Consider the following 27,072-nt stretch of genomic DNA (forward strand, 5'->3'; position numbering starts at 1 on the left):
CCACGGTCAGAATTCCCAATAATTTTTTTCCAGCGTATTAAGAAGTAAACAAGGATCGCTTGGAATATGTGAACCAGAGCAGAAAAGGAAAGGCTTAGATGAACAGAAGACTAAAACAGAACCCTGGAAGAAAAAGACATGATTGTGAAAACAGAAAAGAACTTTCATCATCATCATCATCATCTCCATCACCATCATCATCACCACCACCACCATCATCATCACATTCAGCATCACCATCATCATTATCCCATCATCATTATCACCACCATCATCATCACCATCATCATCACCATCACCACCACCATCATCATCACCACCATCATCATCATTATCACCTCAGAAAGATGCAAGAAGACACTTTCTCCATTATGAAAAAAAAAATCATTGGAGCATAAGAATGAGCTCGTTAATATTAAATATACAAGTGACAAATTTTAAGTGCTATAACTAGAAAGCAAAATTAAGAAAGCCTCCCCGATATAAGGAAAAGTTAAAGAAAGGAAATTATGAGGGAAAGCCAAGAGCTGAGGAGGAATGATCCAAAAGATCTGATGTCCAGCTAATGTGAGCCCTAGACAGAAAAAAACAGAGTAAGTAGAAGGAAAGAATTGTCAATGAAATAATACATGAGAATTTCCAGAGCTGAAAGACATGAGTTTTTTTAGATTAAAAGAAAAAGATCTACATCTAGACATGTTATCATTGATAAAGAGACAATTCCAGAAGCTTCTAAGGGATAAAAAAATTAGCCAAAAACAAAAGACCAAAAAAAAAAAACCCAAAAAACAAAAAAAAAAACCCTGCTCTAAGTGGATTCCAAATAGAAGATTCTAAAAGCTTCCAGAGGGTCATAAAAAGAGTTGCCTACCAAGGTGAAATACAGTTTCAGAGGAAATATAATTTTAATCCAAAATTTTACACTCACCTGCACAATCAATCAACTGTAAGGGTAGAATAACATGACTTTTTAAATGTAAGCACTAAACAATTTTACTTCTAAATCAACCTTTTGGGGGAAATTCTTTTAAAATGTACTCCGTCACCCAGAAGAGGAAAATGCATAATCCAAGAAACGAGGGGTTTCATTTAAGAGAACAAATAAGGACATTTCATGACAGCTGCTGTGGGTGAAGCCAAAAAATCACCCATAGAGATTGGAGGTCCAGGATGGAGGCTCAGGATGTAGGTGAGCAGGGAAAACGGGGACTCGGGAGGGCAGGTGGGGTCACTGAGAGTGTGGAAAGTAACTGAGGGCATGAGAAAGGCAATGGTCCAAGACGGGGTCCTCGATTCCTCATGAAGACACACGGCATGAGAAATTCACGTTCCAAAGAAGCAGCAATATGAAACGAGGTATGATTTTAAGCAAATGATGGGGTCTGAGGAAAGAGCGTCTCCTGGACTCCGAATCTCCTAGAGGGGGCTCCCAGAGAGAGGGAAATTCAGTCCCAGCCCGCTCCTGGGCCACAGATTGAATCATATTTTTCATGGTCACAATAATGCAAATGCACTTTATTAGTTTTCAACTTCTAAAGAGAACCTGTGGCTGAAACCCAGAAGCCTTGTTTGGGCTGCAGACCAGAATGTAAATGATGGATCAGGCTTGTCAAGGGTAATTTTTTAAAACAACAGTGAAAGTTTCAAATATTGAGAGATGTGTGTGTGTGAGAGGGGAGTATTAAACGTCTAAATTTTCACTATTCGTATAAGAAGTAAATGAATATTGACTAAAACTGATGAATCAAGAAATAGAATTCTACAGACGCACAGACATAGAAAACAAACTCATGGTTACCGGGGGGAAGGGGGTGCGGAGGGATAAACTGGGAGTTCAAGAATTGCAGATACTAACGACTGTATATAAAGTAGATAAACAACAAGTTTCTAGCACAGGGAACTATATTCAATATCCTGTAGTAACCTATAATGAAAAAGAGTATGAAAAGGAATATATGTGTGTACATGTGTGACTGAAACATGCTGTGCACCAGAAATTGACATAACAGTGTACACTGTGTATACTTCAATAAAAAAATTAATTAAGTTATATTCAAATTTTTTTAAGTGAAAGGAAAAAAAAAAAAGAAATCGAGTTTTAGACATGCTCCCTCGCCGTTGTTAGGCCCTGAGTAGAACATGGCCTCAACCTCAGTGTCACGTGACAATCACTGCGGGAGGTGGGGGTGGGGGGGCTGCAGCGAGCACTGATGTCTGGTCCCATCCCAGAGACGCTGCTGTCACTCCCACGGGGTGAGGCTGGGGCGCTGAGATTTTCTCGATCCCCAGGTGATCAGAGTGTGTAGTCAAGGCTGAGCGTGGGTGCCCTGAAAGGACCTCAGTTGGACTGGGAATGTCGGGGGGCGCTGGGTGGGGTGCAGGGACAGTTTATTTGCACCATCAGCCCTCGATACGTTTGAGTTACCTCCATGTGCCTATATCATCTGGATGGAAACTGAGTTTACCACTTTAAGTGGCCTTGATGGCAGGGAACATCTCTGAGGGACAGAACCCAGGTGACGGACAGATCGTGGTCCAGAGGGTGGCAGCCTCCAGGCTGTCCTCAGCTGTCCCCTCACCCTTCCTTCCTTGCTTTAGAGAAGCACCGGGGCTCCGGGGCCTGAGAGACAGGGTCCCTCGGGTTAAGGGACAAGCTGGAGCAGGGGTCGGACCGGTTGGTGCCAGCAGGCTCTATCCGCTGTGTCTCTCCCACTGTTACACCGCCTCCCTCTCCCCTTTCCACCCTGGCGCTGCGGGTCTGCTCTGCCGGCCCTTCCTCCCCCGCCTCTTCCCGGCTCGCTCAGCTCCACTGTGCAAGGAGAGCACGGACCTCGCATCCTGGGAAACCCGCCGCGGCGTCACTGAACCCAAGTGTTTTCTCAGGTGGAGCTGGAGGTGCCTAGCTGCTGCAGGCCGCTTTCTCCGTCCAAGCAAACTGAATTTCCTTGCCTTTCACCGCTGCTGGCTCTCCAGTTCCTCAACCCGCCGTGCGCTAAACTGCCTGTTTGTTGGGGGCACAGCCATGTCCGCCTCCTCTTCTCACAGTTCTTACATGCGATTTTGCTCCTTTTTACAGTTCTGTGCTTAGATTTCAGTGGTTTCTTAGAAGGAGCCAGAGGCGAACAAGCACGCATCCAGCCTGCAGTGTTAGCAAAGCCCTCTGAGATGCTCGCTCATTGCTGGGTGAACGGTCCTTGATTCCAACTTACGGTCAAGTCTTCTGAACGCCTGCTCCCCTCCACAGAGACACAGCTTTCGTCCTCGCTGCAGAGAGACGGCCAGGAGGAGTCGCTGAGCTGGCTTCTCCCTGGCTGTTTCCACTGTTTCTCTTTTTCACTTTTATCGATGTCAAGGACACATAGATCTCCCTCGTCCTCCCACAGCCCCAGAGAAATATGACAGGGCCAAAAACAAAGTTAAGAGATTTATGGACCCCACGAGATCCCAATTAAGGGAAGCCACTGGGGCGCTGACCTGCCTCCCCCGCCTGAGGACCCCAGACACACGGCCGCGTCCTCCCATAAAGCAGAGTGCCTTGACACCAGAAATAAAACATCTGTACTGGCGCTCGGAAGATGCTTTGTATGCGTTCCTGAGCCCTAGTCTGTGCTTAAACTCCAGCTTTTTGGTATAATTTTAGCCTTAGAACTTAACATTTTTACTGCCTTTTCCTCCAAATAATCAATATTGATTTTACTGTATCTGTTATTCTCCTGGCATTAAGATTTATTCTCTTCCTTTCCTTTGCCTGAGATTGTAGTTTATAGAATGGGAGTTTATTCTGTTCTTTCAGGAAAGCTTGCAGGATAATTATCTTGCCCCAGTGGCAACTCATTCAGCTTGTGTTGTATTGAAAAGTAATAATTGGCTTGGCCCCTCATCAGGTTTGAACAGCTTTATTACTATTACATTTGCTGGAACATTGTGGCGGCATCTCTGCAGGCTCTGGCACTGTCAGGGGCTCAGAAACCTGAATCCATCTAAGTGAGGTCCCCTCTCCTAGCCTGCTTGGAACTCTGCTTTGAACAGTACAAAGCACACCAAGCTCCACTTTCCAGAGCCAGTTTCTACCCCTGCCTTTTGCTTATGCTTTTACTGATGCAAGGAACCTACCTCAGGCCAGATGCAAGGCACCTTGGGTGATGGTCATGAGAAGTGAGTGACGGAGTGAGTGGAGGAAACAGCGCCAAGATACCTGTATATGCACATACGCACCACTGTGTATACACTGGAATATTTCATAGGTGGGCTTACCTTTAGAGGGGGCTGCAAGATGTGAAAGAGAGAGTATAAAATCAGAAGTCAAGAGCCCAGGACCTACTCTTCACCAGCTCTGTGGCCCTAAACAAATTACCCAACCTCTCTGAGCCTCTGAATCTTGTCTTAATGGGAACAGTAACATAGGAACGTGCCTATAGTTTGGGTTTGTGCATTAAGTAAATAACATCATGTACAGTGGTTTATTTGATGTTGAAAGGTAGGAGTTTACCCAATTTGAAAAGATAAATGCACCTCAAAGTTCACAGCACTATTTACAATAGCCAAGACATGGAAGCAACCTAAATGTCCATCAACAGACGACTGGATAAAAGAAGATGTGGTGTATATACACACACACACACACACACACACACACACACACACACACACACACACACACACACAATGGAATACTACTCAGCCATAAAGAAGAATGAAACAATGCCATCTGCAGCGACATGGATGGACCTGGAGATGATGACACTAAGGAAGTAGGTCAGACAGAGAAAAACAAGTATCATGTGCCATCACTTACATGTGGAATCTAAAAGCAAAAGACCCAAAAGAACTTATTTACAAAAGAGAAACAGACTCACAGACAAAAAAACAAACTTTTGGTTACCTGTGGGGAAAGAGCAGGGAGGGATAAATTAGGAGTTTGGGGTTAGCAGATACAAATGACTGTACACAGAACAGACAGACAACAAGGTCTTACTGTGCAGCATGGGGAACTAACACGACATTGTAGATCAACTATGCTTCAGTTAAAAAATATATAAAATATTGAAAAATGTAGGTGTTTATGCAAAATGCCCAGAGGGAACATAGTTGTGGGACATCCACCTATTTATTCATTCCCTCCTTAATTGATTCACTCAACAAATATATTTGTTTTGCACCTGCTATGTGCCAGGTTCTGTGTTGGGTGCTAGAGTCCCAAGAGGGGTAAAGCAAGACCCTTCTGCTCGCGGATCTTACAGTTGGTTGGAAACACAGATGTTGGTCGAATAATCCCACAAACAAACATAAGACGACAGCTGTGACGGGGTCTACGTCAGCAGGTCGGGGAGCTATGAATGCCCACCACAAGGATGTGACCCTAAGAGGTAGCACTTGAGGACTGAAAAAGGAGAAGGTGGCTGATTGCTCAGATGGAGGGAAAAGCACTCCAGGCAAGGGAACAGCCCCACTGCTGGAAGGAGCTGAGAAAGCACAGAGAACCCAAGAAAGGTTCACGCCCCTGCGGCGGGGAGAACCCACGGCACGGTGGGCAGAACGGAGGAAGCCAACAGCAACCAGTAAGGCCCTCAGAGCAGGGCCGATGGCAAGGTTTGTTCCCGGGGGAGGGTTCATGGATTGTTTGTGTTTTCCGCTTCAAAATTTCTTTGCATCAGAGAAAAGACAAATAAATAGCCAACTAGGAGGTAGAGATGGAGATGGGAGAACACACGGCCAGGACAGTGGCTGGTGGGGCTGAGCGCAGACTCGGAGGCGCAGGCTGGGGAGTCGTGCTGGCCGGCTCGCACTGTGCTCTTCACGAGGGTCCTGGGTGTGTCACGGGCAGACGTGGGGTCTGCAGGTACTACGACTGGCTGGGGTCACACATAGACACATGAGGCTTATGGGAAGGGAACACAAACCGAAAGGAGACAGAGGTGTGGGGCTGCAAAGACCACACTGGGCTGGGCTCAGGGCTGGTTCCACGTGGTCTCTAGGGTGTCCCGGAATTAAACAGTTCTGTGAGTCTATCAGTCTCATCCCCAAAGAAATCGTAAATGCTGGCAGGTACGGCCCTCTGTCGTGGGGGGCGGGGGGCCCGTAATTCCTTCCTGCCGACGCTGACTTTGCTAACTCGCTGCTGCTCCAGCCTCCTGAGTCTTTGCCCGGCTGGGCAAGGGGCTGCTAGAGGCCCGAGCACCCCGGGAGCTGCTCCGTTTCGGGACGATCTGGGTTCCGGAGCCTCCTTTGGCGGAGACTTCGGGGAAGCCACATGGACGCTGGGCTCCAGCTGACCCACCGGGAGACGGGGCGTCTGACCCTGACACTCAGTTAGTGGAAGAGACGGCGTATAACGTATGCTTGACACTGATGTGATTGCGTGTTAATAACTGGTTTTCAAATATTTATTACAATGGCTGTTTTAATAAATATTTCATGAATGCTATTTTTTTCAAAAGCCCTCTGTTGCCAGCGTTGCTGCCTTAATTTGCCTTAATGAGGATTTTTTAAAATGCAGTGATAAATTGCTTCCCTGACAGTGTACGGGAGGGGAAGAGGGCTCTGATGGAGAATCTACCATCGGGGGCAACCAACCCAGGAGAAGATGAAGAACCAGCACCAAACCCCCAGAAGACGGAGAGGCGGCTGCTCTGCAAGTCCCCACGGAAGGGAACAAAGCTCACCCACAGCCCACGGGAGATGAGGAAGCATGTCCCTGACGGAGGACGCACAGCCTGTGGGCAGGTGACTGAGGACCATGGGCTCTCCCAGGAAATCCCAGAAAGTGTCATAGCAAAGTGCCAGCCCAGCCCTGCTTAGAGGGAGGAGAGAGAGCGGGGCCATTCTGGGGTCTGGCAGCCTGACAAAGTGATGCTTCAGAAAGGAGCAAGCAGGATGGTGAGGTCCCCAGGCGGGAGGGGCCCCCTGCCTTCCTCACTCTCCCCACTGGAACCTCAGGCCCCATGAGCCCCCACAGGCAGAACCTCCCGGGGGCGGCCCGCCTCTCGGGACGCCCAGTGGGACTGGACTTGCCCGACTTCCTGAGGTGGCAGCCACAGCGCAAATGAAAGCAGTGCTCCTCTCGGTGGAAGACATTAGAATATTTCTGAAACCAGGTCGCCTCTCACAACCCACGTGCTCGTTCCACGTGGAAGCAGATCTTGTTTTCCCTGAAAGCTGCTTTTTAAACGATGCTGCATTCCTGTCCCTGAGATGACACTGCATCTGAGAATGAGAAGCCAGGGCGGCTCCGCAGGGCCAGCGACACCCAGAGAAGTTCAGAATTAGCCGCCTTCTCCAACCTGGTGACGCGGGTGCTCCAGACAGTGGCCAGCTGCCACTCCCTGGTTGGGGACGGTGCCTACAACAGCCCTGGGCACCCTCATCACCGCCTTCCAAGTCCATCCTGACCACAACCCCTGCCATGCTGTGCGCAGATGCCTGAGATCCTGCCTGGGTCACCGCTCCTTGGTTCCGGCTGGTTCTCCTTCCCTGCAGGACTTGAGTCCAGCCCTCCACACCCACCCTAGCAACTGAGAGGCATTGCTACCCTGCTTTGCTCAAGCTCATGTGCCTTCCTGGGCTGGGAGACTGTCTCACATGCCTCCCCAGGACAGAAGATCTCTTTGAATGAGAGGCAATCCTCTCCATCCCCAGCATCTACCTGGAGTTGGGCCCCACCAGCAACCGTGCTTGTCCCTTCCAGCTGTGCCCTCGTGGCCACCCCCATGGCCATTTCCTCCTGCCAGACCTGTGTCAGCCAGGTGTGCCAGTCTTCTGCATTTAACCACCTGGCCCCGTCACCTTAACTGAGCTCAAATGTTATGTGTTAATCGTGTCGGACCAGTTGCTTCCTAATGATTTGTTCGTATTGCTGCAGCCTCTCCTGCACAGCTCCAGAGATGCTGTCCACGCCGCGTCAGACCAGAACACACACCCAGGGGATTGTGCAAGCCCTTCTCCCACTTCCCCAGTTCACCAAAGTGCAAGGCAACGGTCTCCGTGGGCCCACGTGGAGAGCACGTCAACCTCGACAGGGAGACAGTTAGGCGCAGCACGTACGTCTGGACGTTTACCGTGTGCCGGCCTGGCCCACGCAGGGGAGAAGGCGGCAGGGAGACAGACGCGGGCTTGCGTGTGCACTCGGTGAGTTCTGTGGTCCTGGTGTGTGCAGAGGCTGGGAGTGAGGGGTACCAAGCTGAGCCCACAAGGATACGGGGGCACACGTGAGCTAAGCCGTGTGGCGGAAGATGTGGGTTTAAGGCGGGGGCGGGGCACTCCCCCTCCAGTGAGAATCCACGCACATTAGTACAGACAGAAAGTAAAATGTGCGTCAGAAAATGCCAGGGGCTGGAGAGCTTGGCCATACACAGAGGAGCTCAGTTATTTTCTTAAGAAACTCTTGTCCTGTAGGTGATGGGCAACCTCAAAAGAGGGAGCAATATGTGTAGATCTGTGTGTTAAATCACCAGTCACTCCGGTAGCTCTGGAGAGAACAGTTTTGAGCAAGACGAAAAAACAGGAGAAAGCGGTTTTGTATAGTGAAGATGATGAAGACCTGAGGCAAGACTCGAGCAGCTAGCAGTTACTGGGCGCTTGTTCCCAGCCTGTCACAAAGCCCTGTGCTGTCCAGGGCCTTGGGCCACGTCTGCAGCTGAGCTGGACAGCAGCTGAGCCTCACTCGTTCCTCTCAAGGTCCTCTTGCTGATCCCTTCTCTTCGACAGCAGCTGGGGGAGTGAATGTGTCACCTGGTCACTTGAGGTCCAGGCTCGACGACAGTCTCACATTTTTTCAGGAACTACTGAATGGGCTTGAAACACTGATTGGACACTCAGAACTCTGTAAATGACAAATGCTGTGGAGGCTGTGGGGAAAAGGGGACCCTCCTGCACTGCTGGTGGGAATGCAGTTTGCTGCAGCCGCTATGGAAAACAGTGTGGAGATTCCTCAAAAAACTAAAAATAGACTTACCATACAGCCCAGTAATCCCACTCCTGGGCATATATCCAGAGGGATCCTTAATTCAAAAAGACACCTGCACCCCAGTGTTCACAGCAGCACTATATACAATAGCCAAGACATGGAAACAACCTAAATGTCCATCAACAGAGGACTGGATAAAGAAGCTGTGGTATATTTATACAATGGAATATTACTCAGCCATAAAAACAATAAAACAATGCCATTTGCAGCAACATGGATGGCCCTGGAGAATGTTATTCTAAGTGAAGAGAGCCAGAAAGATAAAGAAAAATACCATATGATATCACTCATATGTGGAATCTAAAAAAAAGACAACTGAAGTTATATATAAAACAGAAACAGACTCACAGACATAGAAAACAAAACTATGGTTACCAGGGGAAAGGGGTGGGAAGGGATAAATTGGGAGTTCAAGATCTGCTGATACTGACTGGTATATATAAAACAGATAAACAAGTTTATGCTGTATAGCACAGGGAACTATATTTGATATCTTATAGTAGCTTATGGTGAAAAAGAATATAAAAATGAATATACATATGTTCATGTATGACTGAAACATTGTGCTGTACACCAGAAATTGACACAACGTTGTAAACGATGTTCAACTAAAAAAAAAAAGAAACGCTGACGGAATTACCTGGTGAAAGGGTTGAGTCTGCACAACCTCCACTGCAGGGAAGTTCCTTCTGGTGCCCCCCCCTCCCCCGGCTGGGCCATCGCAGCGCAGGACGAAGGGTGTCTGGAGAACAAGGACAGCTGACAGGCAGGGCTCTGATTAAGGCTCGTGTGTCTGAATCTTGCAGAGTCTTCTGATAAACTCAGTGCACTTTGGTTTGGTGGCATCGTGTGATGGCTGCTTTTGATTTTGCCACACCCAGAAAGGGTAATGTCCACTTGGTCTGTGGGAGCTGGGAGCAGAAGGGGAGAGGGGACTGAGGTCTGGAACAGGATGCGAGCACAGCCCGCCCACATGACCACGGGCCTTTGTTACCAAAACCTGGATAGGGGGCATGTGGACTGAGAGGAGAAAGGGGTGTCAAGGTGGGAAGCCAGATGGGAACCCGTGTTTCAAAAGTTGGCAGAAGAAGGGAAGCCCAAAATAAAGGATGGACAGAAGCAGACGTGATGTCACTGAGGAAGGAAGCAGGGATGCAGCTGGCCATGAGCTGGATGGTCGAGAGGATGCTGGTGCCCTCGTCTCAGGGCAGGGAAGCCCCAGGCAGGGCTGGGAGGGGAAGCATGGGGGTGGGGGGACTCAGAGGGTTAACCTGCGTGGCAACAGCGGGAGAGACAGTCAGCAGCTCCTGGGGGAGACAGTACTTGGGAAAGATGATTGTATACAGCAAGGATGCCTCCATCCCCCAGAGCCACTGCCACCAACTCCCCCAAACGGGGCAGCTTAAAACAATCCAAATGTATCCTCTCATGACTCTGGAGGCCGGGAGGCGAAAATCAAGGTGTCCACGGGGCTACACTCCCTCCGAAGGCGCTAAGGGAAAGTCTGATCCTTGCCCCTTCCCCCAGCCCCCACCAGGGACCACTGGCATCCTTGTCTGGCGGCTGAACCTCTCCTGTACTGTGGTGGCTCGTTGTGTGCGCCCCCTGGCTGGGTCGCTGCGCGCCCAGACACCTGCCTAAACCTGACTCCCAGGTGTGTCCGTGGGGACCCGCCCCAGTGTGGGAGGGCACCACCTAGCCCCTTGTTAGGTAGTTTAGATAGCAACGAGTGTTGGGCAAGGGGAGAGGAACCATCCAGAACACAAGGAACCTGAGCTGTCAGTCAACCAGAGCACAGGGAACTTGAGTTGCCAGTCATCAATCAATCAGTAAATCAATCACAGAACCAGGATATAAAAGCAGGAGAAAGCGAGGGAGCAGCACCGTGTTCCCCCTCGGGTGGCCCGCCCCAGGTCCTCGGGCGTGTACGATCTCTCACTACTCGGTTCGATTCACTAATGAAAGTCCTGCTTATATCACGCCTTTTGTCTCTCGTCAAAAACCCTTTTATCGGGTGACTAAGAACCGAGGTATTTCCTATTTTCCTTTTCCTGGGAACACACCAGGGGCGGACGCAGGTCACACAGGCAGAGGCAGGAGCGCCGGCCCTCTCTGCCCGACCCCCTGGGCGGGACGCCGGCCCTCCCCTGCCCCGAGGCGGGGACTTGCTCCGCCAGCCCCCCGGCCCCGGCCCGCGGAGGCGCAGGTCAGACCCTGCGAGGCTCCGGGCCCCCATAGGCCTGTGGCAACGCACAGCAAGCCCCTCTCCCTTTCTGTCTGTTTCCTCTCACGTCTCCTGCCCTGGAGAATCCTGACAACTGCAAACGTCTATGTTTGCCTTTTCCTTGGGGTGTCTGTCCCCGAACACCCCCGTCACTCTCATCAGGTCGCTTAGGGTTGCATTCAGGGCCTCACTTGGCCCTCCCAAGTAAGCGCCTTCTTCCACGCTATTTAACTTAATTCCATCTTTGCCGTGTAAGGTGACGCTCACTCCTTGCTGTCCAAGGTAACAGTCGCAGTGCCAGGGGTTAGGAGGCTCATCTCTTTGGGGGGCCATGTTTTTGGCCCCCCACATGGGGAGCAGTATGCCTCTAGGCAGAGGAGAAGGAAACAAAGGAAAGAAATAAAGGGAACTATATTCAGTATCTTCTAATAACCTATAATGCCAAAAAAAAAAGGAAAAAGAAAAAGAAAAGAAAAGAAACTGTTAAAGAAACAGGAAGGGATAAAATATTGGCGAAAGATTCTAAGAGCCGGGGAGAACCCGGAGAAGGAACTGACCAAAAGCGAGTGAAAGGCTTGGTGAGCAGCATTAGGCTCCAAGAGCACGAATCCTCGCTGCCGCTGGGTTGAATGCATCTCCTCCCCCGCTGCTGACTGGGAGGAGGAGGGGGAGTCACTGTGCGTTATTAGCTCAGAACTAGGGTTTTGCTAGTCAGTGGTGCCCGCATCCTCTTCTGTGAGTGCCCCCTTGCAGGGGAGGAGGACGCACAGTCCGGGTCGCCTGAGCCGGCCCACTGCCAGCAGGGGACCAGACGGACCAGCACCACCAGCACCACCAGCCTTGCCAGCTGGCCTCTTGGTCACTTCAGAGCACACAGCTAAGAGGTGTTGAAAGCAGGCTGTGCCGGTTTCCGGGAGCGATCAGGGGAGGGTGGACATTAACAAGGAAAAAGAACCGGGGCAGGATGTGTCCTGTGTGGACGTGGGACGGCAGGGGCAGGGAGTGGAGAGGGGGTGCTTGGAGGCAGGGAGTGCCCGGGGAGGGAGGGCGTGGTGGCCAGCAGGAGGACAGTGCTTGGGGAAGGGACTGCTGGTGGCACGCCACCTGTCCCTCCACAACCTGCAGCTGCTGTATTCACAGGACGCTGCTTGTTTCCTTAGCTCCGCCCACCAGGGGCATATTCTTGGGCAATTCACTTCACTTCTCCGGGCCTCAATTTTTTCATCAATAAAATGGGAATAAAAAAGAACATACCTATTTCAAAGAGTCGGTATGAGGATTCACAGAGTAACGCATACAGGGCCTAGGCCAGGGCCCTGGGACCAAGAGGCCCTTGCAGGGGCCAGCTTAGCCAGGATCCCTTGTGCCACCCTTGTGTCTGGCACTCAGAGCTCAGTGTGGTCCAGGCACCCCGATCCACGGTGAGTCCCTCTCCCCTGTCCCGAATCCACGTTTTCCCACCCTCTCTGCAAAACCCTACTCCCTGGGTTGCCGGCGAGCAGACTCACACCGCTGCCCCTCTAGGCTCCACGTGGGAGCTGCGGCTCCCAGCAGCGGCACGGACACCCCGCAGCATCCCCGGGGCTGCAGGTACCGCTCTCCCGCCTGCAGCATAAGGAGGCTCTCTCTCGGTCTGACAGCAGCCTCTTCTCACCTGCTTCTCTGCAGCCCAGGTACCCAGACAGCAATTTGTTCCAGATGCTGGGCAATTTGCAGAGTCCTGCTCAGCATGAAAAATATTTCCCCAGTGCTTATCAACCTCTGGCAAAGTTGGCTTTTCAAGCCTGCCAGCCAGTCTCCAGCACTCGGCTGGAAACATGTGGGCCTTTAATCATCGTTGTCCAAACACGGGAGGGGCCGCAGCCCGAGGAGACGGAACTCCCGCTGATGAAACCCCGGGGAGCCGCGCAGCCTCTCCCCCACTGCGCTCTGGATGGAAGCCCCCGGGAGTCGGCGTCTGTGAGTCTTCCTGGGAGATCTGCCTCCAGGACGCTGGGGAGGGCGCACCTGGAGGATCAAACGGGAGTCCCAGCGGAAGCAGAACCAGGGAAGTGTACAACACAGTCCAGGAAGGAAGTTGAATGAATCGGGCGCCTCCAGTGTCGGGGGCAGAGACAGTGCTGACGTGCCGTGCCTTGCTCCTCACAGTGTGGTCCGGGGACCAGCGGTACCTGGGAGCTTCAGAAATGCAGACTCGCAGGCCCTACCCCAGACCAGCTGCATCAGAATCCGCATTTTAACCCAAGTCCCAGGCGATCCCTGTACAACGCGGTTTCAGAAGCGCTGATTTATGGGGCACAGATAAAGACCTTACTCCTTTCCCATCCCCAAATACCTCCTTCCATTCACTTCTGCTAGAGATGCTCGCGATTTATACATTAATCACTTCCCAGTTAAGACCGGAAACGTCTTTTGAAAGCGGTTGCGATGCAGTCGTGATTACAGCAGGGCCCCACCTGCGCAGCCCTTCAGTGAACAACGACGTTAGGCCTTCCCTTAGACCGTCTGTGTCTCACCCGCAGGGCTTCTCGGAGACTCCGCAGCAGCAGCCCTCACAAACAATGCCTGTTACAAGCCCCTGTGTTTGTTTCCTTAATCAGCAGTGATGTGAACCAGCCCAGAGGCCCGCCGAGGCAGCTCCGTGGTGGGAGAATGTCATTAACATGTCAAAAATGTTCTGCACGACAATCTCCAGGCATAGCTGCCGCCTTCCTCAAAATTAGTGCTGCCTGCAGTTTCTATGCGCAAGAGATGAAAAATTACCTGAGATCCCCAAGCCGTTCCTTGTGGCATGCACACTTTTCCTCCTGTGACCCCAGTGTCCAGCCGAGTGTCCGGCAAGCAGCCGGCTCTCAGTGTCCGCAGGACGGCTGAGTGCTCCTACCTGGCGCTGAGTGCCGGCTGCGCACCAGGCAGTGCGTTAGGCAGGCTCACGCTCCCCCTCCCTCTCCCTTGTCCTGCCGCAGTGTCTGTCACCTCCCCTAAAAGAAAGAGACATTCCGCTTAACCGTCCGGCGGACCAGGTGGTAACTGGCTCCCCTTCCCACGGTGGCCACCTGGTAGGGAGCTGAGCCGGTCGTTGGCTCTGAAGCGCGAGTTGCTTTCACCATGCCGTGTCGCCTCCCCATCCAGAGCTGAGTGGACAGAGGATGGTGGATGGTGAGAGGCCACCTGAGGGCTCCTGGGCAAGGCTTGATTTTGAAGGGACTCACCCCCAGACACCCCTGAGAGTGAAGACTTATTTGTATGAGGCTGGAGAAAACCCCAAACCCATCCTGAATGGGGCAGTGGCCAGGCCATTGTCAGGTGACGGGAGCCAGGCTCTCGGGCCCCAGGGGCTCCTGTTCCCGGACGGCCCCTCACACCCTCAGCCTCACCTGGGACGAGACAGGCAGATTAGGATTCAACACGGGTTCCCAAGCAAACGCCCAAATCCTTCAGGGGGAATCAAGCTATGGAAATTAAAAACAGAAGTAATGATCGAAAGTCAGTTTCAGAGAGTGTCGAGGTAAAAACCTAGCGTCCGTCCAGGTCGCCACGGCCAGCGCCTCTCCCCGCGGTGTGGGGAGCCCGGGGTGCCCCTTGGTACGTGATTAGAGTCCCCCGTCTCGGTGCTCCCCCTCCCTCCTCGTCCCTGTGGGTCTGCGCCGACACCAGACACGATTAGGGCTGCATGATCGTTGCATGCCGCCAGGGCAGCGCGTCCGCAGACCTCCTCCTCAGAGGGGGCTGATTCCCACATTATGCATCTTTCATTTGACAAAACTCAGGGAGAACGCTCCCCCCTCCCCCCCTGTTTTCCCCAGACACAGACGAGGGGAGACGGCGGGCCCCCGGTGAGGTCTGAACCGTCAGACACTTCTCTCCTTCTTTCATTGCATTTGTTTCCTTTGATGGCGAAGTCTCCTTTCTCGACGGGTGTTTTGTGTGATTTATTTATTTTTTTATTTCTTCTTCCTCCTTGTTTTCCCCCTTAACTCCATCCTCTCCACAGAGCCCTGACCCCGCTGGCGTCAGTGGGAAAGGCCGGCCGGGCGCCCGCGGCTCAGACCATCCCCGCAGAGCTGCGGCCCAGAGGCCGACCTGGACGTCACGCCCAGCCAGCCGGACCCAGGACCACTCTCATGATCGGCCGCCGGCTCGAGGACATCAGATTTCATGTGTCATTTTCAATAAACGACCTAGGAAAGAGCAGTAAACTCCAGAAGCCAACTTTGCAACGAGCTCCGCGGTGCCTTCTGACTGGAGGGCAAGTGTAGTGGAGACTCAGATCAATTATCTAAATAATTCAAACCCCAGACGCATTTCCCCTGGAAACGCTCAAATAATTGGAGCAAAGGGGGCTTTGGGGTGACCTGCATCCACGACTGCCTTCGTCATCTGCCCCGGAGCTTTGCCTGCCTGGCCCGGGACGGCGTCGGCAAGGCCGCAGGGGTGGGAGGAGTGGGCGGAACGTACCAGGTGCCTGTGTTCCAGGCTGTGCGTGAGGGGCCCGGCATCCACCCATCACCTGCGCCAAGGCGCGTGCACTGAGGCCTGGGTCTCCATGGGGCCAGTCTCCCCGGGGTGATTCGTTCAAAGGATCACAGTTCGAAATTTATAAATGAGTCTTTAAAGAGATTGTGATTTCAACTCTCCTAAACTACGTGAAGAGACAGCGATATTTCCTAAAAACAAACTGAACACCTGCTCACCGCTCCAGCAGCCCCACAGCCCTCTCCGAACACCCCACGTTCTCCCCAGACGCCGAGCTCCCGCCGCAGGCCCTGGTCTCCTGCTCCTTTCTTGTGGCCTCCCACCTCGTGGTTACATCTCCTTTTCCTCTTTCCCTTGATTCTACATCGCAACAACTGCAGAGCCAGCTGTCAGAGACTGACCTCGCCTTGGGAGGAAAGAGAGCTGCGCGGGCTGTGGACGGGGTGTAGCAACACGCTCACTGGTGGCCGGGCTGGTGGGCAGGGGACACTCGTGTGCTGGTGAAAACTGCCCCCATCTCACCAGCCGTGGGACAACCTTGAGAAGAGGACATTACTCTCTTTACTCCAAGGTGGACATGTGAAGCCCGGGCAAGCTGTGGAAGGCCACACACCTAACAAGAGACAACATTAGAACCAGGTGCGCGTGGCGGGCGACCACCCCCTTCCCCTCTGCACACACGTGTCCTGTGGAAGAGGTGAGCTGAGTCTGGGGCGAGAACAACAAGAACAGCGAGTCGTGTGAGCAGCTCCTCACCAACCCTTAGTGAGGCAGGTGTTGGCATGCGAGAGGGAACCAAAGCACACTCAACAACACAGCAATCGGCACCAAGACGGCGGGAAAGTCAGCTCCCGGTAGACCTGGAGGCCCACGTGGCAGGAGGTTCGACCTCCTGGGGAACTGCAGCTACTTTACACACAATGTAAGGTGCTGGCATGGCGCCTGACACGCCCACGGGCACCAGGACGGCCTGAAGCTGCGAGTGGGTGCTCAAAGAGGGGGCGGGGCCGAGCCCTGGGACCCCAGCCCTCCCCCGAAGTCGCTGGAATAACCCCCCCGCTTGCCAGCGCAGGGACACTGGAGGCTCCGCGCCTCGAGGTCGCTCTCTCCCTCTCGCCTTCCGAGCCAGTCAGCACTCTGTCCCTGAAGTGTGTGTCTGCCTTTACTTTAACCGTCCCCCACCCGCCCCGCCGTGCACATCTCTCTAAATAAATCTGCTTTTACTCAGCTATGGCTCACAGTTGAATTCTTTCCTGTGAGAAGCCAAGGACTCACACTTGGCAGAGCACATCCTGGGGACTCAACAGAGACCTGGGACACGGCCATCCTCTCGTGCCCCCCCCCACTACTTTTTCCTGCATCGTCTCTTCCTGTGTCAGTACTTCTGCTCTAAGTATGAGCATTCAAATGTGTGAGTCCATCCAAAACAAATCAAGCCTAAAGAAAATTATGTATTTTTTTTAATTAGCCTGTATTCTGGGAGGAATCTGAGACAAAAATTTGGAGAGAATGTTGAACAGGAGAGAGAAGAGAGAGAGAGAAAGGGAGAGAAACAGAGAAGAAGATGGGGGAGAGGGGGGAGGAAGAGAAAATGGGACCAGGAAGGGGGAGAGAGACAGGAAGCTACAGCAGTTCTCATTTAGCTGTTTAGACAGAGAAGAGGACAAAGAAAAAGACTGGTGTGTGAATATGGAGCACACAGATGGAGGGACGTCCCCATCCTCCGGACGTCAGCCTTTCTCTGCTCCATCATCTCCTGGGTCTATTTATGAGTCAGAGGGACCCCTTTCTGAATAAGCCACACTGCTATTTATGCTCTCATTTTAAAGAGCTATCTCCACTCTCTGCGTTTACCCCATGGGAACCTTTGCATAATTACTCAATTGATAACATTCTCCTGACCGGGAAAAAAAAAAAAAAAAAAGCCGAGAAAAGAAAGGCTCATTCTGAGTTTTCAGAACGCTGAGTCCAGAAGGAACAGAAATGATTTCTTATTTCGCTCCTGTTCTGCAGTTGTACAGCGACACCCCGGCTTTGTGAATGGTAAGTAGGTAACTTACCATTATTACCCATTATTCATCCTATGAAAAATAAGTTCTCCAAACCCTTTCAAATGTCATGACGAATGGAGTGTCTTGAACTGACTGAGTACGTGGAACGTGGGGCAGAAGTTTCCCACCAATGTCCGTTCTCCCGAACGGTACCTTTTGATCTTGGTTCCCCAGCTCCCCCACCCCTTTTTCCCATCGGCCCCTCCCAGATGGCTTTCTTCCTAGAACCTCCACTCCACACAGAGTGTCAAATGCTTCTGAGAGTTTGGAGACGTGCTTCCGTCTCCCACCGCCAAGCCCCACCGTGCCAACTGTACAGAAATCCAGGGCGACGGGGCCAACACCACCTGCTTGCTGGATTCCGTTCCCTCTCACCCTCCACGCTCGCTGCACCCAAGCTCTGGCACCCTCCCTCCAAGAGTGACCCGGTCACCTTGAAGCAGAAACACGCCAGGATGCGAGCCTGTACAGCAAGGAGACGGGAGTGTCTCTGCCAGCCTGGCAGGTGAGTGTCTCAGTAAGAAGTTTCCTTTGAAAGCACAGATTCCACCAACGACCTCTTCATCTCCAAACGTGAGCCAAGCAAACAGCTATATCTCAAAATAGGATCTTAGAATGAAATTAATATTGATTACGAGGGGTAAAATGTGCCACATGGAAGAGAGTAAAAATTACTTCAGATGAGGGGGTGGGGAAACAGGATGAGAATAAAAATGACATGCTGGCAAGCACGATGAAACGGCAATACGTCCAGTGTTGTTCAATCACCAAGGTAATTAATGGGAGAGTCTACAGGAATATATTAAGTTACCACTGAGTTGTGTGATGTTTCCTAAAATACTCAACAGATTAAAGAATGCAGGAGGCCTTTTGAGAGACGGGTCTGAGGGCAGGAGACTGGATGTTAAGAAATCGGCTTGCGCTACACTGAGTTTACTCCTTGACCCGCTCATCCACTGAACACGTAGTTTGTGTGAGAAAGCAAGAGATGCCACAGAAACAAGGCGGATCCCCGTCCTCGAGGTGACACGGACTCAGAGCGGGAGACCACAGCCAGCACCAGGACGGAGCCAGGAGCAGGTCACGGGTGGGGCCGAAGAGGGGGAGAGGCAGAGGCGGGTTCTACCTGGAAGAATGAGGAAATTCCCAGCCACCCCACGTAGCAGCCTGCGACAGTGCAACAAGGTGGCGACTCCCGTGTGTGACCTGGGTTTGCTCTGTGAACGGAAATGCAGAGCTGAGACCCGCTCCCCCGCGGAGGGAGGGCCGACCCAGAAAAGGGACCTGACTGCTGCTGACAAGCTCGCAGACAGAGCCGATCCCGCAGGCTGAACTCCAGACTCCAGAAGGCAGGCATGGGGGCGGAGGACTCCTTTTACGTCACTCTCTGGTCTTCAGTCTCTAGGCCCTGGGCTTCAAGCGGTAGGTGACCCTGGGCAACGCGTGTCTAGACCAACGGATGAGTCTGGGGGCAAAAAGGGAGGCATTTCTTCCTACTTGCTCTTGACTATTGATGGAGAGGACCATGAACCCAAAATCCAGGACAAGCCATCGATGGCAAGACTCCTTAGATGTGCGTTACCTTCTGCTTACTTACAGGAGACGGCATATCAGAGCAGTTTAGAACAAGAGCCCTGGAGGCAAATGCTTTCATTCATATCCTGACTCCACCACTGATCGGCTGAGCCATCTTGGAGATGTTATTTACTTGCCCTCCACCCCCCCCCCCCCCCGTCATTGTCTTTAAAATGGGAATAATCACAGGACTTCCCTCACGGGGCTGAAGATCAAAGAAGGTCCTGCACCCCACGCACTGCAGATAACCCCCTGCATGGAGCAAAACGCTCGGTAACGATTTGCTGTAAGATGTCTGTCATTTTTTTAAAAAATCTTAATTTTAATAAAGTCTCATTTGAGTTATTGTTTATCAATTTTTGAAACAATGAATGAGAGCGCTGGGCCTCGCTGCAGGGTTGTGTGGAGGGGAGCGAAGGGCAGGGTACAGGAGTGACACGTCTGTCGGGCTGAACCGGCCAAGACGGTGGGCGTCACAGAGAAACGTGCAGGAGGAATTCATGGAAGAGGAATCAAGGTCCTGAGTTCCGGGAACCTCTCCCACCATGAAATTCTCCTTTCAAAGGTAGTCTTAAAGGGTCTGGGTTTTATTTTTATTATGGAATTTCATGCCAATGCTCCAAAAGAAAATTGAAAACCATGTCATTCTCTTGCATAAAATCCTGTACTGACTTCTGATTGGAATAAATTACATGCTCCTAATCTCTGCAGCTAATTCCCAGTGAGTCCTGGATATATCAGCCAGAAGCTTGGTTTTGAGGTCATTTCATTGTCCCAAGTTCACTTCCCCCAGGTCAGGTAAGGGCAAATGCCATGCAAAGGGGGCACAGACAGACAGACAGACATACACCACCACCACCACCACCACCACCAGTGACACGAATTGAAAATGTGAAAACGAGTTATTCAGTAAAAACTCATGAGAAAGCAGTGACAGAGCACACGCAGCCTCGGTCCTCACCCACAAAGAGCTCTGTCCAGGCTAGATGTGGCTGAGTGTGATACAGGGAATAAAAGGGAGCGATGTTTTGAGAGGATGGCCGTGTCCCTGTCTGGGTTGAGTCCCTGGGGTGTGCCCTGCCAAGTTAGGCTCCTCAGCTTCGCCAGGAAAGAATTCAAGTGCTGGATTTAAGTAGATTTATTTTGACTTTTCTGCCATCTCGGTGTTAATTTCTGCGTCATTCTTCAATGGCTGTGTCCTGCCCCTTTCCCCCCGTCTCAGGCGCACTGTGGCCCAAGAGAGGCCCCACCGCTTTGCACATATTTCTACTAAACTACACACTCGTGGGAGGGTTGAGAGGGGGCAGAGAACTGTCTCGTCAATAGTTTAACAGTGGAAACTTCCTTCTCAAAGACGTGGAATTACTAGAAAGAGGACAGGTATCAGCCTCGGGTATCAGCCTGTCCATTGAGCTGACTCAGGCCTGCCCAGCTGGCATCTGGCGGAGCTGTCAAAACGGGGAGGGGATGAGTTTCCAAGGCCCAGAATGCCCAGTTGCCATAGGCCCAGTGTGTCTGTCTCACAGATGCTGAGGGCTTTCTGTTACCATCTTAGCTGCCACCCGCGAGTTACTGTCTCCTGAACCCAAGTTTCCAGCCTGGGCTTCTTACCAGACCTTCAGATGGACATTTTTCCTACCTTGTCTCATGACACCCCCTACTCAGCGTAGCTAGAAACAGGTGGTCCTCTCTCCCTAAAGCCTGCTCCTGTGCCTAACCTTCTTGCCATCGTCGACTGTCCCACCATCCACTCTGATGGACCCACCATCCAAACCAAAACCTGGCCATCACCTGGGCCTTCACACTGCGGAGAACTAAGGTTTGCATTTAAGTCGCTTCCCTCCATGTCTCCATGGCTGGGCCAGCCACTGACAGACTCTCCCTAGAAGCGTGAAGTCTCACGAGCTTCAGAAGCCGAAAGGTTGCGCCGAAGCCAAAACCATCAGCTCCCAGGCAGACAAAGAACGAATTTGATTCTCTGTGTGATGGTTCCTTCTAATCAGACCTTCCAAAGATTAAGTTAACTCCATTCCCATCACCAGGTACCCCTATACCCTCAACATCTATCTTTTTCATTAATTTCTACTCTGAACCTCCAAACTTGAGTATTTGAAAATCTCCTTGAGTCTACGTGCTGTGAGAGCAACCAGCGTTTCACTACCAGCATCCTGCTCAGCTTGGGAGGATGTACGAGATGGGTCCAGACTCAATCAGATGGCAAGCCCACAGGTGACCAGGATTTCACTTCTCAGCATCCACCCTCAGTGTTCTGCTCCCAGACTCACCAACTGTTCTGCTTAATAGCCTTCAGTGACTCCCACTGCCCACAGTATGAAGCTCAAGGCTAGGTCTCCCACAGGGTCTGACAGGCCATTTCTGGTCTGATTTCCCATCTATCAACACCACCCCCCCGCCATCCATCTCAGGTAGGGGTCAAAGGATGCTCAGGCCTGCGTACCTCACTGACAGGTCAGCACAACCAGCTATCTGAGGAATAAATGGAGGGAAATTCAGCTTCCCCGAGAACTCAGCTAACAATGACTCAGACCTCAAAAACTGTCCTTTGGAACAAGTGCATTGGCCAACAAACTCCTTTAGAGAGGAGTATTTATACTAGCAGAGATGTTGCTAGCCGAGGTCAATACGGGAGACACTCAACTGGAATCCAGATTATATCAAACCAAGGGGGTTGAACCCGGCAAGGATTAGCTTCCGTTCCTTAGTGACAAGAAGCCGCAAGCCTGCTCTTTCCCTCGCTCTCTACTGCAATGAAAAGATAGTTCTCACTACACGTGGTGAGCTCTGTCACACTGACGTCCTTTTGTCACCTTCACAAAGCTCCACGGCCGGAATCTCTCCGGCCTTTGTTACATAGCACTGCCAGGCCCCTGAGGTCAGATCCCTCCCGATGGCCGGAGTGGAGATGCTGGCCCCAGCGACGGCAGGAGCACACGTGCCCTTCTCTTCCGCGCAGGATGTCGTCTTAGCGAGACTCGGTTCTCTCCAGGCGGATCCCACGTTGAAATGTCATTTGGTTGCAAGGCTGTTTCAGGGAGACCCCATCTCTTGCCTCCAAGACTCCTTCCCTGACCTCAGACTGCACCGTGCTCCCCTGTCCCTCTCTGCCCCTGCGTGGACTCGACGGTGACACGGACAGGATTTCACTGTTAGGATGGGTAGACACACCAGGCTCCCTGGTCACATGATGATACATTTATGGTCATTGGCTCCAACTCTGGCTACTGGAACAAATCCAGCCTAGTCTTCACGTTAACTTTATGCTGCCTGTACAGCCAAACCCACGTTTAAGAGCTGGGGCACCCCCTGCCCAGCCCTGGCAGGTCCACCAGCTTGACCTCTTCGCCACGGTCTTCCCAGGCAGGTGGAGCAGACAGTTTGGATGCGGCGTGAGTTTCCTGTAGGACAGTCATGGGAAACGGGGCTATAAAAGCAGACTGGGGTCAGTCCGGGGAGGAGAGGGCAAAAAGCATCCTTCCTCGGCTTGGCAGCCCTGCCCCCCGCAGCTCTGCTCCGCGTTTCATTTACTGGATGGGAAGCAACTCCATTAAACTTCAAAGCATCACTTGAGAGAGGATTATTTTCTTACCAAGGTGACTGGAGGTATTTCGGTTCTAAGACTTTATGATCACATTGTCTCCCAGGCAGCTTGACAGCGTCTTACGACTCTGACACTGGAGGGATTTATTCACTCGAAGCGCGGCACTAAATCCTTGGCAGGCACTGTATGTAAAACTGGCTTTATAAATAAACACCACGTTGTCCTTCTGTTTCCTTTCTTCGGAGAATCCGTGAGCCCCGCCATCTCATCATGCAGTGAGCCTCCTGCGCCCCCCCCCCCCCAGCGGAAGGTAGACGTTTTCCCTGCTGGGTTTTGGAAGCTTCCTCCCCTGCAGGATTGGGACGATAACATTCACGCCTCTTTCCCTCCAGAGACGCGGAGAAATCTGCGTGGGTAATAGGTAGAGTCAGTCCCCTTGCAGGTCTCGAGGGAGAAGGGAGGATCCTTTGTCCTAAACGCCACCACTGTGCCCCCAAACCTCCCTCTGCTCCCTAACGCAGCACAAATGTCTACACCCGGCAAAGAAACCGCTGGGGTAGAAGAAAGCGGAGCTTCCTTACTCCTCCAGACAAGGCCACCTACCTCTGCTTGAATCCTGCTGGTGACGGGGATCTCACTGCCTCACAAGGCAGCCAGTCCCATGAGGCAGCTCCCTTTTTCACCGAAGCTAAAATCTCCCTCCTTCTAACTTGCCTTTGGGGCCCTGCCATGACCCTCTGGAGTGGCTCCAAGCAAGCGTTACTGCTCCTCCACACGGCAGCCCCTCAGGTATCTGGAGGCAGGCGCCATCACTACGTCTTGCTATTTCCGTCGCCCGCGTGCACCGGTGGCAGACCTTGGCAAGGAGGAAAAATGGTTCTCAGTGGCTTGTCATATTTCCATTTCTTAAGGAAGAAATAAACATGGAGCAACTTGTCAGCCACTTACTCTCCTATTTTTTCAGGTAGAATAAATGCTATTTTCAGCCCTGAATCTACCTTCGTTAACTCTTCGGTGCCAGGAAGCCCCTGAATTTGGTTGTGCTCGGAAGCTTCTGCTGACCAGGCTCCTGGAAACTGCCGCTGGCTCTCCCCTCTGTGCTTCTGAGATACTCTGTTTAAATGACTGCATTGTTTTGTTTCGGTTCATTGATACCCAGGCCTGCCTTTCCAGCCTTTAAAAGTCCCAAGCACGGCCCATATTTCAGTCTTGGTGGCATCTCCGATGCCTAGCAGAGTGCCTAGAACGAGGTAGCAACCAAATAAATGTTTGCTGCTGAACGAATGCTGTCAATACATCATAATAAAGAGGGTTGTCAAGATTTCTTCAGTGCCTTAAATTATTGGGAATCTGTTACTTTACAAAGTTGGTTTATTATTTCTCCTGTCAGCTCCAGGTTCCAAAAATATGGAGCACGTGTACAAATGTGGAAGCAACTTTGTATATATATACCCCATAAAGAAGATCTATGCCAGCGATCTGCTGTGTTTATCTGGCGACTAGCATCAGTGGTGACACATAAAACTATACAGTTAAAAGACATTAAAGTACAGCTTAGATGAAAACAGATGAAAAAGATAGAAACTGCTCAAAAGGCTGCTCAGAAGAAAAATATCTTTAGGCCCATTCTTTAGAGCATTTACATAAATAATCCTGACTGGATATGCACTTTTCTTTTTCAATTCTTGTGTGTGTGTGTGTGTGTGTGTGTGTGTGTGTGTGTGTGTGTGAGATGGGAGAGTGAGTGATGTTTTTCATCTAAAGCTGACGTTAGCCATGGTGCTCACTCTTCTCTCCTGCTTCTCCAGTGTCTTAGGAGATTGTTAGGTTGTCTTCAAACAGGCCTCATACCACCTGTGAGGGCACTGGCAGGAAGGGGGCTGCTGATGACACGTGTAGCCGGGGACCCCCAGACAGCACAAGAGCGTGAACAAGCCTGGTAGCGTCCGGGAAAGGGAGTGAGAAGTAACCACGTCCAGGATGCAGTTCAAAGGTCGAGCCTGGATAGTCTGCTGATAGCTGGGGGTGTGGAGTATGAAAAAGTCAAGGAGGACAGCAAGCGTTTTGGTCTGAATTGCTGGATAAACAGGAGAGAAGCAGGTTTAGAGGAGGGGCAGGAATCAAAAATTCGGTTTTGAATTTGTTGGTTCTCAAATGATCTATCCAACATCCAAGCGGAGATGGCTGGACACGCCTGTCTGGAGGGAAACAAAGAGGATGGGGCTGGAGACAGAAAGCGTCAGTGAATCGCTGGTGTTCAAAGGCAGGGGGCTGATGAGATGGCTCAGGGCACGTTTAGACAGGACAGAGGTGTCAAAACTGAGCCCTGCGCCTCCCCGTCCCAGAGAGGTCAGGAGAAACTAGGGGTGGACCCTGAGGAGTGGACGGTGGGACAGAGATTTTCAGTGTCTCTGAAACCAAGTGAAGAAAGCTCTCCAGGAGGAGGGAGCAAGCAAACTGGGCGATGCGGCTGAGAAGTCAGGTCGGAGGGAACGGGAGACGCCTCGGCAGAACAAGCCCGCTAGTGTGGTGGAGGGAGCAGTGTTCACTGGTTTGAGATCAGGAAAAATGTGGAGATGAAAACATGGAAAAGCAGAGGCTGGAAGGCCAGGGCCAGGAGCGTGACGCAGAGGTCAGAAGCCCGAGGCGCTGAGGAGCCAGGCTCCCGAGCACCCCGGCAGGAGGGCAAGCAGCCCACACTGGCAGGGCGGCTGCAGAGGGAGCAGGCGAGGAGGCAGGGCACGTGGTGCAGATGCGGGCATCGCGATGGGGTCAGGTGCTGGGGTGTTTCTGACGGTGCCTGTTGTCTCTGCGCGGCGAAGTTCAGGGATTGTCTGAGAGCAGGAGAGTCTCAGAACCTTGAGGTGAGAAGTGAAACTGAGACGGTTAGGTGGGTGGCGGAGAGGGGCTGGACTAACGCAGAGGGCAGCGCTGGCCAGCTGCGCTCAAGACCCCTTGGATATTTTTGGCCTCCATTTAAAGGGAACTCGGGGCCGCCTGTGCAGGAGGCGGGGAGAAGTGTTACTGAGGCTCCCCCTCAGGAGAGAGCTTGCCGTCGGCTGGGGGAGGGCAGCCTCCGACCAGCTCGCTGGTGCAGAGCTTTCGGGATCTGATGGCGCATCCAGGCCAGAGCCATGCTGCTCCCCGCAGCACCCAGCCCGCGGCCGAGGGAGGCGGGAGCCCTCCTGCAGCCGCCCCGCGGGCTGTCGTTGCACCAGGGCCCCTCCTTGGGTCGGCCAAGACCTCAGGGCCTCAGCAGAGCCTCAGGCCCTCCTGACTGTCTCCCAGGGATCCGACTTGCCTCCCATCCTGAAAGCTCCCCCCGCCTCCCCCAGCCCCCTCCGCCACAGCATCCTTCAGAGCGTCCCCCACCCACCCACCTCAAGCTCCATGGTGGCATCTGCTCTGGACGACTCCCGCTAGCACCACCTGGCCGGGGTCTGCTTCTCCAGCCAGCTCTGTGCCGCCCGTCGTGGTCCACACACGAAGCAGCAGAGGCCTGGCTCCTCCAGTGAGCATGAAGGCGGACGGTGGGGCAAGGGGACGGCGGCCCCGACACTCGCAGATCCATCTCCGAACTCGGAACCGCACGGGTTAAGAGCAGTGAGACCTGAGAATCGTCCCGGCCCCTGCGCGCTGGGAGAGTCGGGCCTCGTGCGGGGGCCAGCTTGTCCCTGCTTCTCTCTCACAGCCCTCCAGTGGGTCACCCTCTCTTTCTTTAGAGACCACCCCTGGGGAGCAGAGAGGGGGGCACCTGGAGCCTGGGTCACAACCCCCAGGTGCTCACATGACACACCCTCCTTGTACCTGGGACGCTGCACCCACTGTTCACCTCTCTGGCTCTTAAACCACAGGTGAGGCTCATACACGACGAAACCAGGACCCAGAGAGAAGCCCTGCTGCTAACAGGTGGCGGGGGCAGGGTCTGGACCCGCCTCCGCCTCCAAGTCTTCAGAGCCTGGGCTCTTTCCCTAAGACCACATGGTTGGTGCTTTTAGATACAACTTACACATCAGAGCTACTAATTAATTTAATCTTATGTACACAGAGTTCTTACGGTATGCAAATGTGTATGTAAATGATTATTTTAATTTGTACAAACAAAGATGCAAATGTATCCTCAGGTTTACAGAAAGCTGGGAAAATAGCGTTACCTCAGCTGACCCACGCTCGGGGCTCCAGCAAACCAGAGTCGTTCTAACGTAAGTAGAGCCCCAGCACTCAC

General features: G+C 52.4%; 1 long non-coding RNA gene across 1 annotated transcript in view; it reads right to left on the reverse strand.

Annotated features, from left to right (window-relative positions):
• Nucleotides 1–13,270: 13,270 nt before the first annotated feature.
• Nucleotides 13,271–27,072, reverse strand: part of LOC116661208 — a 49,688-nt gene continuing 35,886 nt past the window's right edge. Inside the window, exons 7-8 of the long non-coding RNA XR_004317027.1 lie at nucleotides 14,564–14,638; nucleotides 13,271–14,167 (exon numbers count right to left, since the gene is read on the reverse strand). This is a non-coding gene — a long non-coding RNA (uncharacterized LOC116661208). The remainder of the gene's footprint in view (nucleotides 14,168–14,563; nucleotides 14,639–27,072) is intronic.

Source organism: Camelus ferus, chromosome 33 (genome assembly GCF_009834535.1).
Source record: "Camelus ferus isolate YT-003-E chromosome 33, BCGSAC_Cfer_1.0, whole genome shotgun sequence".
Classification (NCBI taxonomy): domain Eukaryota; kingdom Metazoa; phylum Chordata; class Mammalia; order Artiodactyla; family Camelidae; genus Camelus; species Camelus ferus.